At 39.9% G+C, this 15,399-nt stretch overlaps 1 protein-coding gene across 1 annotated transcript in view; it reads left to right on the top strand.

The window, feature by feature from the left end:
- The first annotated feature begins 336 nt into the window (after positions 1-336).
- Positions 337-15,399, top strand: part of fndc3ba (fibronectin type III domain containing 3Ba) — a 136,069-nt gene continuing 121,006 nt past the window's right edge. Inside the window, exon 1 of the mRNA XM_024268406.2 lies at positions 337-470. The gene's annotated coding sequence lies outside the window, so the exon portion shown is untranslated. The remainder of the gene's footprint in view (positions 471-15,399) is intronic.

The following is a 15,399-nucleotide window of genomic DNA, read 5'->3' as shown; positions in this document are numbered from 1 at the left end:
AAATCAACTTAAATGTTGTAAGTTCTGCTTTAAGAAACTTTAACCTGAAGGAACACTTTTCAATTCTTTATTCTGTTTTTTTTTATGAAAGTTATTGTTTTTCCACAAAAAACCAAGAAAGTTTGCAAATTATTTTTTTTCTATTTTCCAGTATTTATCAATAAACAAGAAAAGGCCAGAGAGAATATTTATTGATCTCTTGTAAAGTTTCCCTTTACGCAAACTGAACTGCTCCCGCAGACATCTGCGGCTGCGCACTGGCCGGAGTCTTACGGTAAGAGGCGGGATCTTGACTCCATGTGCGTCGCATTTTGATTGACATGGCGGAGTCTCCCAGAACGCGTCCGCCGCGCCAGCAGACAGGCAGGACCAGAGCCTGGGAATAAAAAAAAGGAAAGAAACGCTTTAAGTAAAAAAGGAAAGGAAAACGCGCAGCTCCGTCTGTCTGAAGATTATTTTATTACAGCGAGGTGAGTTTTTACGCACTTGTGTTGGTCTCAGTAGGAAGCAGCGGATCGAAGCTGAAAGGAGTCGATGTTTGGAGCAAAGTTTTCAAAGTGCGTGTCTGTGTGCGAGTTTGGAGAGCTGAGCGCTGACGCCGGCAGTCTGGGCCACTTGGCCACCGCAAAGGAAAAAGGGAAAACTGTTGAGACTGCCGCGGAGGGGCAGGTTGGAGACTAACTTTTGGGCCCATTTCGCCGTTTTCCGCGGAATCGAGCAGGGAAAGCGGAACGGCGGAGATTGCGGCGCCGCTTTTGGCAGCAGACGGGGGGAACGCGGCGCGCCGAGCGCGCAGGCGCCTCTTTGTGGTCCCGATTCCTCCGCTTACACCAAAGATTTCGTGTTTTTGGACTTCGGATGGAGTGAAAAAGGAGGAAAGATTGTCTTTGGGGCTCATTTCTGCCACACCAGTTGCGCTGCGTTAAAGTGGAACGTGTGCGTAAAACTAGGAAATGAGCGCTTTTTTTTCGTCCATGGAAAAATAATTTGGAACAGAAGATGCTGAGGCAGTCAGATTTGACAGAGGGAGTTACGAAGTCCATGAAACGAAACGGTACGAGTTGTGTTGCGTTGGATAACTGTTAAGAAATGGGGGGAATCGAGTGATAGCGACTTTCTGGCTGCGTGCGGTTGCAGAACGCAGGAAAAAAAAGCTTTGGAGAGGAAAAAAAAATCCCAACTCCAGCATATCCTGGCATTCCTTCCAGCCAGTCTGTCTGCCTCCCTCTCTCTGTCTCTCTCTCAGAAACGACTACGTGTCTGTTTGTGCAGGGAAGACAAATCCCTCTCTCAGCTTCTCTGATGCAGACGTGGAAATCAAACATTGGCCTCCTGCTCCGCGCGATCGATTATCTGACCTCCACGTCGCCCACATCCACCTCTTTGCAGCCCGTTAAAACAAAGTCTGTTACATCATCGTGGAAAAAAACTCCAGTGGTTTGGGATTTTTTGGGGGGTCATTTTCTAACAGCATCCGCAGAAAGGAGGTGAGGATTGGAGTTTTTTGCGCATCCAGTGCGCGCATTTGGAGAACAATAAAATCCGGGTGGAAAGACATTTAAAAAACTTATACTGACTTTTCCATGTGGGGGTGAAGGAGAAATCCGACCCCAAATATATGACGTCAGGGTGGCATTCCTTTGGTAAGGGCTTGATTTTTTTTTTTTAACCCCTTGGAAATATCCGATAATCTTGTTGAGTTTGGAGATGGAGTTGGGGTGGCTTCCAGCTGAAAAGGTGTGTTTAGGTTTGCAGAGCGGAGGAATTCTGCCTGCGGTGCATGAATGAGCAATTTATTTTGCTTCCAGATGGAGCCCCCCCTTATTGGAAGTCTGCGCCTCAGGAGAGGAGGCAGGAGGTCTAGAATCAGGGTTCAGTTTGGAAAAACCAGCAGTTGTGTCTGCAGAGAGTCGAGGGTCTAACTCAGATCTGGTTACCTAACAGGTGAGATTTAGGGGGGGCTCTCTACTTCTTTCCTAACAATCCTGCAACACAGATGCAAGAGAGAGTCCACGTTTCACCTGCAGCACTTCGGTGTGGAGGACAGGGTTCATGGGGTGAGATATCTCCTCTAAAGGGGGAAATCAAGTGTAGCTTTAAATTCATGCAGGAAAACAGCTTCTAGAGTTGAATGGAGCTTCCATCTGAATTCAATTTTCCCTGCAAGTCTCATCATTTACACTTAGAAGAATGTAAACAGAGTTTTCGTTCTTGTTTGCAGAGATGTGAGAGCCTTACTGAGATAAAATGGGGCCAAGATTATTGAAACAAATTGAAAAAATATTGGTTTTTGGGCAGAAAAAAGAAAAGCAATTAAAATGTCTGAAACTTGTTGCTAAAATAAAATAAACGTAATTATTTTAAGCTTCAAATGTTCATTTTTTTGTTTCAAGACTCAAAATTTAAATTTCAAAACTTTTTTTGTTTTCAAACCTGAAAAATTAAAAATCGAAAAAAGGAGTTGAAAGTGAAAAAAAGATTTGAATCTTAAAAAAAGAAGTTTTGAAATTGAAATTTTGAGTTTTGAAACATAAAACATGAACATTTTAATTTGAAAATAATTAAGTTGATTTTAAATTAGAATTTAAAAAAGTTTTGGACATTTTTTATTATTTTATGGACACTATGTTTTCAATTTGTCACATTTGTGTTTTAAATAATCTTGGCCCCAATTTAGCTCCATATGTGGTTTGCTGATCCTGGATGAAAATTCTTCTTTTTATTCTTTTTACTTCACTTTGTGGAGAGTTAAGGACAACAGAACCAAAGCAGGTTTTGTGCTCAGTGATGCAACACTAAGAAATAGCATTTTTTATCTTTTTTTTGTTTTTATTTTAGCTTGAGACTTTCAGATGCATGAAAAATGACAGCACCACCAGATTTTGTTGAGTCAAGTTAAATATTTCCAGCGGATTCAATCAGGTTAATTAACATTTTCGATTAAAGACTCACTCCAATGGAAGGTTTTGTGTTTCTTGTAGCATTTTTCTCATGATGGAGAGCATTTTTTGAGTATTTCTTTAGTCAAATCGTGTTGGATCCGATGAAAACCAGCAGCTTGAAAAAGCTCGGGTTTGTGACGCAGCAGGTGCTAAAGTCCGACGTGTCCTCTTGCAGACAAATAGATCCATTAACGTCTTCATTTTACTCATCTGAGCTGTGCTACTGTTTGCTTGGGATCGTGAGGTGCTATAAGCTAGCGGGAGAGAGTGTAAACAAAGAGTTGATGGGAAATTAGCTGAGGCTAACTTCTGTGCTGCAACTCCGAGGAGAATTTCTAATGAGCTCCTGCTGCTCTGGAGAAAATATGTCTTAAAAAACGACACAGTAGTGCTGGGCGATATGAGTTAATGCTTTAACGTATGCGATTAATCGAATGTCATTAATGCGTTAATATTTATTAACGCCCTCAGGCGTCCTGACGTCAGCTGTGAGATCATTGTAATAAAACTCTGTCTAAAATAAACTTTTATTATATTCTGTGTTTGAGATTTGATTAAATTAGAGATAATATTGCATTTGTTTGTAGTTTTTAATAAATGATACGGAAGATAAACAACTGCAGCGCAGAGCGAAAGATCCGCTGTGGTGGGCGGAGCCAAACAGAGCTATCCAGCAACGAGGAAACCGATCATTATTCTATTTTGGGATGGGGGGCCGACATTAATTTTCTACAACGGCGAGCTTCGGCGTTGTCTAAAAATGGCGGAAACTCTGCGGTCCTCCGCACAAAGTCCCACCCACTGAGGCGAGGCGAGCAGTTCGGAGTGGACAGACACGCCCCCACCTGTGTAGATTCCAGGTGAGCTGACCGGATATCCAGCTGGATCAAACTTCACCCAAAAAAAAATTCTTTTATTATTTTTCACAATTTGGAAAATTTATGAGAAAAAGAACAACAGAACCAAAAAAAATAATCGTGATTAATTTTGTCAGTTTGCGATTAATTAGTTAATTTTTTATTCGATTCCCGGTCCTGGACGATACATATCATATGGGTGATACGTGAACGCTTTTATTTCTTTATTTTAATTGCTGAACTTTTGTGCTTGAGACTTGAAACTGTTGTGCATTTTAAAAAAATGTTTCTTATTTTTAACAGTTAAGTTACAAGTTACTTGTTAAACAAATATAGAGAAAAGTAATTAAGTAATGAAATTATTGTCAGTTTTTTTTCAGAGAATAACTGAAAATATACTTTTTTGTGATATCTATCATTATTGCGATATAAAATATTTGTTTTCTTTATATAAATAATTCAAAATTAATACGTAAAATAATAATAAATTAAATCATTTTTTTCATGTCACCTAGCACTACATCAGGCGTTTTGCCTAAAAACTACATAAATACACTTAAAATACCACTGGGAACACATTTACAATAGAAGATTACTTTTTTTTTAGTTAGTAAAAGCCTTGAAAGCCCTTTGACGGCGAGCTCGAGTCAAAAACTCTTCACCTGCACCGGCTTGCGGTTTGCTGGCGGCCTAATAAAACCTTCAGGTATGCCCGGTGGAAATGGGGTCAGCGAATGGACAGGATGATACTTGCCATTGTGTGTAGGCGCTTCTGTGTGTGACCGATAACCTAAAGCATATTATCTGATGGGTAGCGTTACTGAGCAGCGCTTGTGTATCAGGGAGTGAAGCGATAGTGTTACGCAGACGAAACAATGCGCTCCTGAAAAGTGTGTGCGTTCATGTGAAAGAAGCAGAAGAACAAGAGGAAAAACCCTCAATAAACAGTCCGTCTGCTGGGATCTTGTTACAATGGCTCTACAGGAGTTTTTTTTCCTTTTTGAGGACTTGCTAAACTTTCACCGTATCCTCCTTTTTTCTAGAATCTTCCCTCTTTAGTTCTCATTTCTTCAAAATAAGCACTTTTGTTGCTTATCGCGGATGCATTTTTGAAATTCTCCCTCCCAGAAGTTGCAGTGATTATCTGCAGCTTTGTTACTGGATGCAACAGGTGCTTGTTTCTCAGAAAGATTGCTGCCTTCGCCGCTGTTTGTTTTGGCACGTGAACAACTTCCTGCTTCCTTGTGTTTAAATGGAAGTCTTAAGGTGTCAGGTTGGCTCCGCCCCGTTTCCCTGAAAGAAGATGGACGTTTTCAGGCTTTTGAAAGCGACCGATGGTTTGCCATTAGTAGATCCCAGTTGCGACACAAACAAGCGATAAAAGAGCTGATGTGAGACAGACGGAGGAGAAAAGACCGTCCCTTGTTGGTGGATCTGTTGACAGCAGCTGGTTATCTGCTTTCACTTTCCATTTCCCAGCTTTTTTCCTTCATCTCCTTCTTTCTCTTTTGCCGTCTCCTGCTCCCCTTTCTCTCCTCTATATAAACGCTGGGTTTTTGTTGAAGGATCCCAGCCACCCATGTTTGCTTGGCATAGAGATGCAATGTTTACCCTCCTGGTGTGTTCTCCCCCCTGCTGCCATCGTCTCTCATTCCCTGCTTGGCTGCTGCTCTCCAACGCCTCTGATGTCCTCTTTGTTAAAAGAAAAAGAAGCTTCTGGTATCATCCGTCTTCTTCCTCCTTCTGCACTCTCACTTTTAATAAAATATGAGAAAGTCATTTTAGGGATTTTGGGCAACAAACTCATCCTAAAAGGAAATATATTTGCTTAATATTGACAAATTCATGTTTAAAGTCAAACTTCTGTGAGAATGCCACTTAAGGCCTTCTGCAGAAATAGTGAAAATGAGGCAGAATTGTTTTAAAAGTGTATGTACACTTCATTATTAAAGAAAAAAAAATTCCCCTCATTTTTGGAGCGAAAGGCGGAGCCTCAGAGATGGAGTTGTTTTACTTCTAGGTATAAAAATAGTTAATAAAACTAACTAATTTAATAAATAATTCGTTTTTTGGTGTTCTAAAGGTAATATATGATCATTTACATGGATATAGTTTACTCTGAAAGAGTTAAGAAAATCACGGTTTGGCCCCTTTAAGTAGAAAAGAATGTAAATTTTTTTAATTAATTAATTTTTCTTAAACTTAGGTTTGTTTTGCTTTTTAATATTCCTTTTTTGCTGTGTTGATTTGACTATTTTCTTCCATTTTCTGCTTCTTAAATGTGCCTTTTACATCACACAAAATAGAAAAATCTTGTAACTTTAAATGTATTTTCATTATAATGTTACATTTTGGTCACAAGCTGCAGAAACACATCAGTGGATTCATCGTTTTTAAATCTTCTGTTTCTTGATTCAAACTCACATTATTTAAAACTAAAATAAAGTTTTTTAATCTGTTTCTCTGCTTGTTTGTGCATTGAATAACTATAAAAGTCTGAACTTTCACTTTGAGTTCTATATTTGCCTTGTTTATGCACGCTGGACGACACGGCATGTCCAGCAGATGATTCAACACGTGACTTCCTTAAAAGAGGTTACAAGTCGGTGCTAGAAGGAAGAGAAAGACGAGCGCAAAAGTGATTAAGGAGGAGGGTTTTTTTACAAACAAAGCAAACATTTGGACATTTGAGATTGTCAGGTTTGTGACTCGCTACACGCTGAGTAACCACAATGTTTTTGATGCTGCTTCCTGGTCGTCTTGCTCCGCTTGAACCCTTCCTTCCACTCCTGGAAATGGAAGAGCTGCTGTGCGCGGCGTGAGGTGGCTGAGGGCGCACCTGTACACACACAGCGCCGAGCCGACACGCGCACGGAACATTAAAGATGCACGGGGCCGGCTTTACGTGCTTGTATTAGCATGCCGGGCGTGTTGGTGGAGCTCGCTGGCGGGTCCATGGAAAGTTCCGCCTGTTGTTAATGGTTGTTTTTGTGCCTGGATGTGGGCACCTGGAGTGTGGGCTTTTATTATCCGGTCGGTCGTATCTTCTTTCCACAAGCTTCTTTATTTGTGTCTAAAATATGTGGGATGTATGCATCGCTGTCACGTGCTCAGAAAGGCGCCAATTGTTTTAAACGGGCAATCTTGAACCTGAAACTTGGAGTGAATGCCAAATTATTTCTCCTCCATAATCACTTTTCAGACAGTTGGTATCTCCATGTTTTATACATACATCACTACCAAATCCATGTCCCTGACTGGTCAAATTTGAACTTGTTTATCTTGGTACGTAGAGCTCAAAAACTGACTTAAAAACTTGCCTATCGATGTGTGAATACAAGAGTTTTAAATGTAAAAGCTTAAAACGCGTACTTACATAGACTTTTTCGCCCATTTCCGATCACCGTGTTAACGGTACTTAATGCTACGGACACACCGGACATGTGTGACGCGTTCAAGAACATGCTTTTATCATATAGTGTTCACACTAGACTGTTGCTACTACCAAATACGAGTACTAGTACTCGCAGTTGGAATGTCAAAGCGGTTCAAATCTCGTAAATCTTCTTCTTTCACAGCTCTATTCCGATACATGAAAGACTTAGTGACATATAAATCAGAACCGGCACAAACTACAATTGTTAATCTCTCCTCCATGATCACTTTTCAAATAGTTACTACCATGTTTTGAAAATACATCACTACTAAATCCGAATCCTTGGTGGGTCAAAGTTCGACTGGTTTAACTTTTAATGCACGTTCAATGACGTAAAACCCGAAAAGGGACTTAAAAACTTGTGTAGCAGCACGTAAATGCAAGAGTTTTGTACATAGAAATGCAATTGCTTAGAATTTTCATTAGACATGGTTTCTTGAACGCATGTTTCCGATACTAGTGGGTATGTCGCACAAGCTACTGTACACAACGGCCGTATTTATCACATTCTTTGGCGTGTTTTAAGTATACGACAATCACTACCTGATAGTAGCGCATGTACTCAGTTTGAAGAGACTTGGTGCGAAATGTCGAAGAAGTACAAATCACGTGAATACTGCTCCCAGTTTTTTCCTGAACAGCTCTATACCGATACATGATAGACTTACTGAGCGATCTAGAACAGACTGGACCAGACCGGTACGGGGTCTTGAGCGTTTCCATTATAAAATGGACCTATTGGACTGATTTATACTATTTTTGGCCCCCGTTGGTTGTAGGTCCATAGAAATATGGAACGGACCAGTTTGGGCGGAGCTACTGTCACGTCCCAATATGAAATCCATTGATTGGTGGAAAGGTTTTACCACAACAGCAAGCGTCCAACCAGGACTTTTCCCAACTCAAGATCCAAGAACAAACTTTTGTCCTTTATTTGGCTGTATTCTTCAAGAAATTCAATTCTTTCGATTTGAACTTTGGAAAAGGACTTGTCCGACACGTCCTATTGTCGTAAAACCTTTCCACTAATCAATGGGTTACATCATGTGACGTCGGAAGCTCCGCCCTCATGGGTCAATTCTACTTTTCTATGAACCTACGTACCAGAAATGGTACGTAAGTCAATTTTGTAATGGAATCGCTCAAAAATCCAGTCCGGTCTGGACCGCTCAGTGGAAACGAAGCAGTGGACTCGCGGAATCCGCTGTAGTTGTGCCGTTATGACACACCGCTACGTCCTATTCCCAGAAGTGTCAACGCTCACTTGACATGGGTAGACCATTCTAAACTGGCCAGGCTCCGTTTGGTCCAGTCTGCTCAGTGAAAACGAGGCACTACGTGTCATATGACAACGTGTCATATAATTCTGGTCGGACACAAACCATAATAATTAATTTCACTTCCGCGTTTAAAAAAAGTTGTTACATTTGTGTTTTGAAAAAGGTTCTACTTAGGTTTCATTATCAAATCAGAGTTTGTGATTGGTCAAAGTTTGACTGGTTTAACTTCCAATGAGCGCTTCGTACGTAGAGCCTGAAAACAAACGCGCTATATCATGGGGTCCAGGTGACCCTAGGATTTTATGTCTGCCGTGGACACCAGTGACATTAAAAAATCATTGAACTTCAGCGCGCTGTCTTCAGGGGTCCAGATGACCCCACTCCCAACTAGGGCTGCCACGATTAGTCGACTAATCGACGACTAATCCACTATTAAAATAGTCGACGGCTAATTTAATAGTCGATTAGTCGTTACTTTATATTAAATGGAGTTAGTGTAGTAAAGTTGAAAGTTATAATGGCATTCTGCTAGCTTTTTGGACTATTTTGGTATTTATTAAGATTTTTTTAAGCTATTTTGGAATTTGGCTAATATTTCAGCTACATGCTAGCTGTTTTGGCTAATTTAGTTTTTTCATTTTCTTAGGCTAATCTGGAGTTTAGCTAATATTTCCTCTACATACTAGCTATTTTGGCTAATTTAGAATTATTTTCAGTTTTTACGTTAATTAAGAGTTTAGCTTATATTTCAGCTATATGCTTGTTGTTTTGGCTAATTTAGATTTTTTTCCGTTTTTAGGCTTATTTGGAGTTTAGCTAATATTTAGCCGCATGCTAGCTATTTGGCTAATTTAGGCTTTTTTTGTTTTCTAGGCTATTTTGGAGTTTAGCTAATATTTCAGCCGCATGCTAGTTATTGCGCTAATTTTGGATTTTTTTTGTTTTCTAGGCTACCTTGGAGTTTAGCTAATATTTCAGCCACATGCTAGCTATTTGGCTAATTTTGGCTTTTTTTGTTTTCTAGGCTGTTTTGGAGTTTAGCTAATATTTCAGCCGCATGCTAGCCGTTTTGGCTAATTTAGGATTTTTTTCTGTTTTTTTTTAAGGCTAATTTGGAGTTTAGCTAATATTTTAGCTGGTTATTAGCTACAGCGTTTTCAGCTATTAGCTTCACCGATTTTAGCTATCAATTTCAGCATCTACAGCATTCACACTAGCATTATCACAGATAATGCTGTATATCTAGTTTGTAGTTAGTTTAAAGATAATGACGGTTAAGATGTGTTATTTATATCCAGTTTTTCGCATGACTCGATTAGTCGACTAATAGGAAAAAATAATCTGTGATTAGTCGACTATTAAAATAATCGTTTGTGGCAGCACTAGTCCCAACGTCAACATACCTAGGCTAGCGGAAGGGTTAAAAACATACATAGACTTTTGCTTACATAGACTTTTCATTGAAAGTGGTGACTTGAATGTGCATTTCTGATCCCAGTGTGAACGCAGCCTAAGGAGGAAGTTCTCTTTTATTCATGCCCACATCTCTTCATCGCCCCTCCCCCCTCTTCTTCCCATTCATGGCCTCCAGACTCTCCGTGACCCCTCCCTCCCCTCGTGTCGCTATTTGCCCCCACCTGTCTGAGTCGTATGTACCTGCTGTTTCTCTGTTTCTTCTGCTCCGCCGAGCTGAGCCGTCACTCAAACTTTACATTTATTGTTTGCTTTTCAAATAATAATAAAAAAGACACTTCTTTTTTCTGCCCCCCCACCAGCTTTCTGTAGACGTGGCCTCGAGGCCCCTATTTTCCTTCACTTCTCCCCTCCCTGCCCTGAAGACAGACCCCCCACAAATCACTGAAATATCCTAAACTCACATCCTCACACACACACCGTGAGCAAGTGTGTGAAATCCTGAGGCCGATTGAGGAGGAGGAATGTGACCTTCTGACCCTGTGCTGTGGGGAGGGGTGTTATAAGTGTGTTTGTGTGTGTTTGATGCTAGGTAGCAAGTGATTGTATGTGCTCTTTCCAATGGCTTGCTTGCTATTCCCAGAAGTGTCTCTCCGGTTCCAGCTGAATTCTCCTCTGACGGGTGAACGGCGGATGTCTGTTTTCTCTTAACTTTTATTGTTTGCAAACACATCGAGAAATTTCTGAATACAGGAACGACCTGGTCATTATCGACATGCTTTAACGTGGGTTGTACGGTTGAGTTCAATCTCCACCCAACGATCGGACAAAAAGAAGCTCACCTTTGAATTTCTGTTGTGGTTTTCTATGGAGCTAAATTGGGGCCAATATTATTTGAAACCCAAATAAAACAAATTGAAAAAATAGTGGTGTTCAGCCAAAAAAAAATTAAAATAAATGTAATTATTTTCAGCTTCAAATGTTCTATTTTATAGGTTTCAAAACTAAAAATTTCAGTTTCAAAACTTTTGGCTCCGTTGTGGCGCGTTTGGGCGGGGCTAATACAAAGGACCAATCAAAATCAATGAGGGTGGTAACTTCAGTGCATTCACTGACTATTAGAACTAGGATAATTAATGTCAGAAAATGGCTGTATTGTTACCAATTATTGCAGTATCGCGATATCAATGATATCGTGATACTGCAATAATTGGTAAAAATCATAACTCACATTATATGGAAGAATACATTTTTTAGAAAAACTACTTATTTTTCAGCTTGAACACAATCGAATATAGCGTTTTACAGCTTCGCCAAACGAAAATAAAAGATCGATACTTAATGAGAACCCATCGAGAATCAGTCGCAGGACTAAATATCGTGATATATATCGCAATATCGATATTTTGGCACATTCCTAGTTACCACCCTCATTGATTTTGATCGGTCCTTTGTGTTAGTCGCTCCACATCAGGAACAAAAGTTTTGAAACAGAAATTGTCATATTTAAAAACGAAAAAAAAAAATTGAAATTTTTAGGTTTGTAGCATAAAAATTGGAACATTTGAAGCTGAAAATAATTAAGTTTAGTTGTGAACATTTTAAATTATTTTTGGCCAAACACCAATATTTCTTTCAATTTGCTTCACTTGGGTATCAAACAATATTGGCTCCAATTTAGCTCCATAGTTTTCCTGCATCTGAGTACGGCTCCAATAAAAAAACACAGTCTGTGCCGTGTGAGAAAAAGAGGGGGGCGCGGGTGGTGGTGGTGGTATTCACTTCTTGACTCTGCATAGCGGTCTTAATTAGGACTCATGGCATCCAGCCCTGATGGAGCGCAGCATTAGTGGCAGAGGCATGCTGTGCACAGGCCCTGGCGGCGGCACGTCCATTGGCAGCAAATGTGGGCCCATTGTCCGGACTCGGCGGTTGTCCCACCCCCCTTCTCTTTTTTCACCAGCCGCTTGTAGTTGAGACAAAGTTTGTGGGTCAGTTCACTGAAACACTAAAAAGTCACTTCAAGAAGTAGAAAGTACCCTTTCCATATTTAAAGTGGAGCCACAAAATTTAGGTTTCATGTAAAGTGCCGTATGTAGGTCATTCCCCTCTGGCTGTAGCCAAATATATAAACTGCTTTTTGCGTACTACGTATAACACGATTTGATTAATGACAGCCTAAGTGGACCAGCATTCCTCCACAAAGCAGAGTATGGAAGTCTCACATTCGGATTTTGTTAATCCCTGCATGTCATTTAGATTGAGAGAGCGCATTCCTTCAGCGCGCCTAAACTGTTGCAGATTATCTAATTAACTTAGTATAGGATCACAGGAACTCACATCCCAATCCTGTTTTTGGGGGAGGGGGTGGAAGCTGATACAAATCAACATTTTGCGAGTGTTTGAAGTGAAATCGGCTCAGATTAATTGCTAGGATTGGTTGATTAGATATGCTTAGAGACACTTTTAAACTTACCAGACGCTGTTTATGTCACTTGATATACAAATAAAACTTGATTAAAGACTAAAACATTATTCTTACTGATAGTAAATGCGTTATTTGCCGCATTGGTAACATCTTTGCAAATCAAACTGAATTTTTACTGTGGTCATTTCTGCAGGGTGCATAATAATATGCTTAAAGGGTAACCAAACAGGGAAGATGGAGGCTGACTCCACCCACAGCCGAAATTTGAAAATCCAGTCAGAGGGGCGTGGCTTAGGGGCTGGACTGTTATCATTACTGGAGCTGCAAATCATGACGCGGGACTTCTGAAACTTACATGGTTTGACCAATCACAAAATTCAACTGTAATGCCTCGATTCAACCTGTAGGGGGCAGCACACAGATGGTTTTTGACTATATTTTCAAGAATTAAACAATTTTATTTTGATTTATCAAACATTTTGCAATGATCAAAAGACAGCACCTTTAAAGCCCCATTTATAGAAGTCAGAAGCCAAAAAGGTTGATTTAGAGTTTGGTTACCCTTTAATGTGAAAATTAAAAAAGTGCTCCAGATATATTATCTTGGTCCAATGTGTCACTATTTTCTATAAAGTGTATAACATGTACCCAACCATTGTGTTCCATGCAAAATGAGCTTCTCTCATAGACCTCAGAGCCTCAGTGTTTTTAGGTTTAGCATCTTCAGCTATCATCAGTAGCATCTTCAGAGGCTAAATAAAGCTAACAACATTCACACTAGCATTTATTTTTTGGACTGTTTTGGAATTCGGCTTATATTTCAGGTATATCCAAGCTGTTTTGGCTAACTTAGGGCTTTTCTGTTTTTTAGGCTGTTTTGGAATTTGGCTAATATTTTAGCTACATGCTAGCTATTTTGGCTAACTTAGGTTTTTGTCATTTTTTTTTGGCTAATTTGACACTTAACTAATATTTTAGCTGGCTATTAGCTTCAGCATTTTCAGCTGTTAGCTTTAGTGATTTCAGCTACCAATTTTATTGTTTTTAGCTATCAATTTCAGCATTTTCAGCTATCGTCACTAGCATTGTCAGCGGCTAAATTCAGCTTATAGCATTCACACTAGCTTTATCACAGATAATGCTATATACCTAGTTTTCAGTTAGTTTAAAGCTAATGATGCTTAAGATGTGTGTTTACATCCAGTTGACGCACGACCTGATTAGTCGACTAATCGGAAAAAATAATCAGTGATTATTCGACTATTAAAATAATCCTTTGTGGCAGCACTAGAACAAATATGTTGCTGCTGTTGGACTTTTTGATAATTCACGTCCAGGTAGTGACCTTTCCAAATTTTGCATAAAGTTGCACTGGACGTACTGTTGTTATGGTAAACTTCAGTGTGCTCTTGTGCTTGTGTGTGCGCACAGTGAGAAGGAAGTGCATGTAACCACGTAACCACGCTCAGCCATGTGGGACAATTTAGCGGGAACGAGGGCCTTCTCCTGCGTCGCATTGCTCCTCCCCCCTCCGCCTAAACCCCTTTGAATGGGCCGCTCTCTTTTGAAGGCTAAAAGGTTGTTTGGGAAGTAGTGCCAATTGTGTGCATGTCTGGGTTAGTCGATGGGGAGGGGGGCGGGGGGACTGAGACAGGTTAGAGCTGGAAGTTGGGAGTTGAACAAGTGGAGAAGATGGGGGATTATGGGAAAAGCTGTGCTGCTTTGGAATGAAAGTGTAACTAATGTTCATTGGCCGGTGTTTTTTTTTTTATTTTTTTTTTCTTGTGAAAGCATGCAACCGCGAAAGTCATACACAACACATGCTGCTTTGTCTGAGCATCCACTTGAAAGAGGCAACCTTGGCAGGCAAAGCATCACATTTGTGCTAAGGGGCTGCATAGCCTGAAGCATTGCTGAGAATTGAAGGGGGAAAAGTGTTAAAGCAATAGTTTTTTGTCATAGTGTCCCATGCAGTGAATCCAGTTGAGAGGAAACTCCTTCAAATCACCATGGAGACCATAGGTATGACTTTGAAGTGACTGCATTTCCCAAACGGACTCTTTGTAGATTTCATCAAACTGCTTACAAACCTGCTAATATTATTGCCCACTTGACAAGTAATAGAATTTATTGACCAACATTTTGTTAAAACAGAGAGATTATTGAAGTTTTCATGCATTACAATTCATTTCTTTGTGTAAATCTGCAACATTTTTCTTTGCTAATCCATAGAAAGAAGCACATTTACCATTAAACTATTTTCATTTACTGCATAGCGTTCTCTCTCACAACTGTCTGCATTTCTGCTTCCTCTTTGTCCTTGAGTTGTTTTTTATGAATTGATTGCTTAGACATTGTTGAGCTTTTAGTTTTGACTCTGATAAGCTGCTGTTGTTCTCTTGTGTGACCTTCTCTTCTTTTTAGTTCCAACTTTTGCAAAGCAGAGGAATCCCTAAAGAGCATTATCTTTAACCAAACAGGGTTTTGAGGGGGTCACCTGTAGATATTTGGCTAAAGAAGCATGACCACGTCAATCAGGGAGGGAATGTCCCTTCGATTAACACAAAACTCCACGTCTGACTAGGAAACACTTTACAATGTAACTTGATTCTTCAGATTTGTGCAGAAGTCTTTGTCACTTCCTGTTTTGGATTCACTTCTGAGAGCGCGTTCACACCGGCACATTTAATCTGCCAATAAGACATGCAAACACTGGAAATGTAGATGATACTTCACAGATTTTCACTACGATATGAAAGTAAATGTACTTTTCACTGATCAAAGAATTGAACAAAAAAGGACAGTTAATGACATAACTAAAATGAATCACAACAAATCTAAGAAAGAGTGAATCACCGAGTAGTTGTGGTTAAGGGTGATGTAGTGAACTCTCTAAAACTGGAGCTTCAGTGTTGACATTCTTTTAAGGACTGTAACTCTTTGATTGTTTACACAACTAATGTAACTCTGAACACTGCACAGGAGTGAAGTGTTTACGCAATCAGCTGATTCTGTCGCGGAATAAAGTAGTGCTGCCACTAAA

Source organism: Oryzias melastigma, linkage group LG22, assembly GCF_002922805.2.
Source record: "Oryzias melastigma strain HK-1 linkage group LG22, ASM292280v2, whole genome shotgun sequence".
Classification (NCBI taxonomy): Eukaryota; Metazoa; Chordata; class Actinopteri; order Beloniformes; family Adrianichthyidae; genus Oryzias; species Oryzias melastigma.
This window is presented reverse-complemented; position numbering and strand designations above follow the sequence as displayed.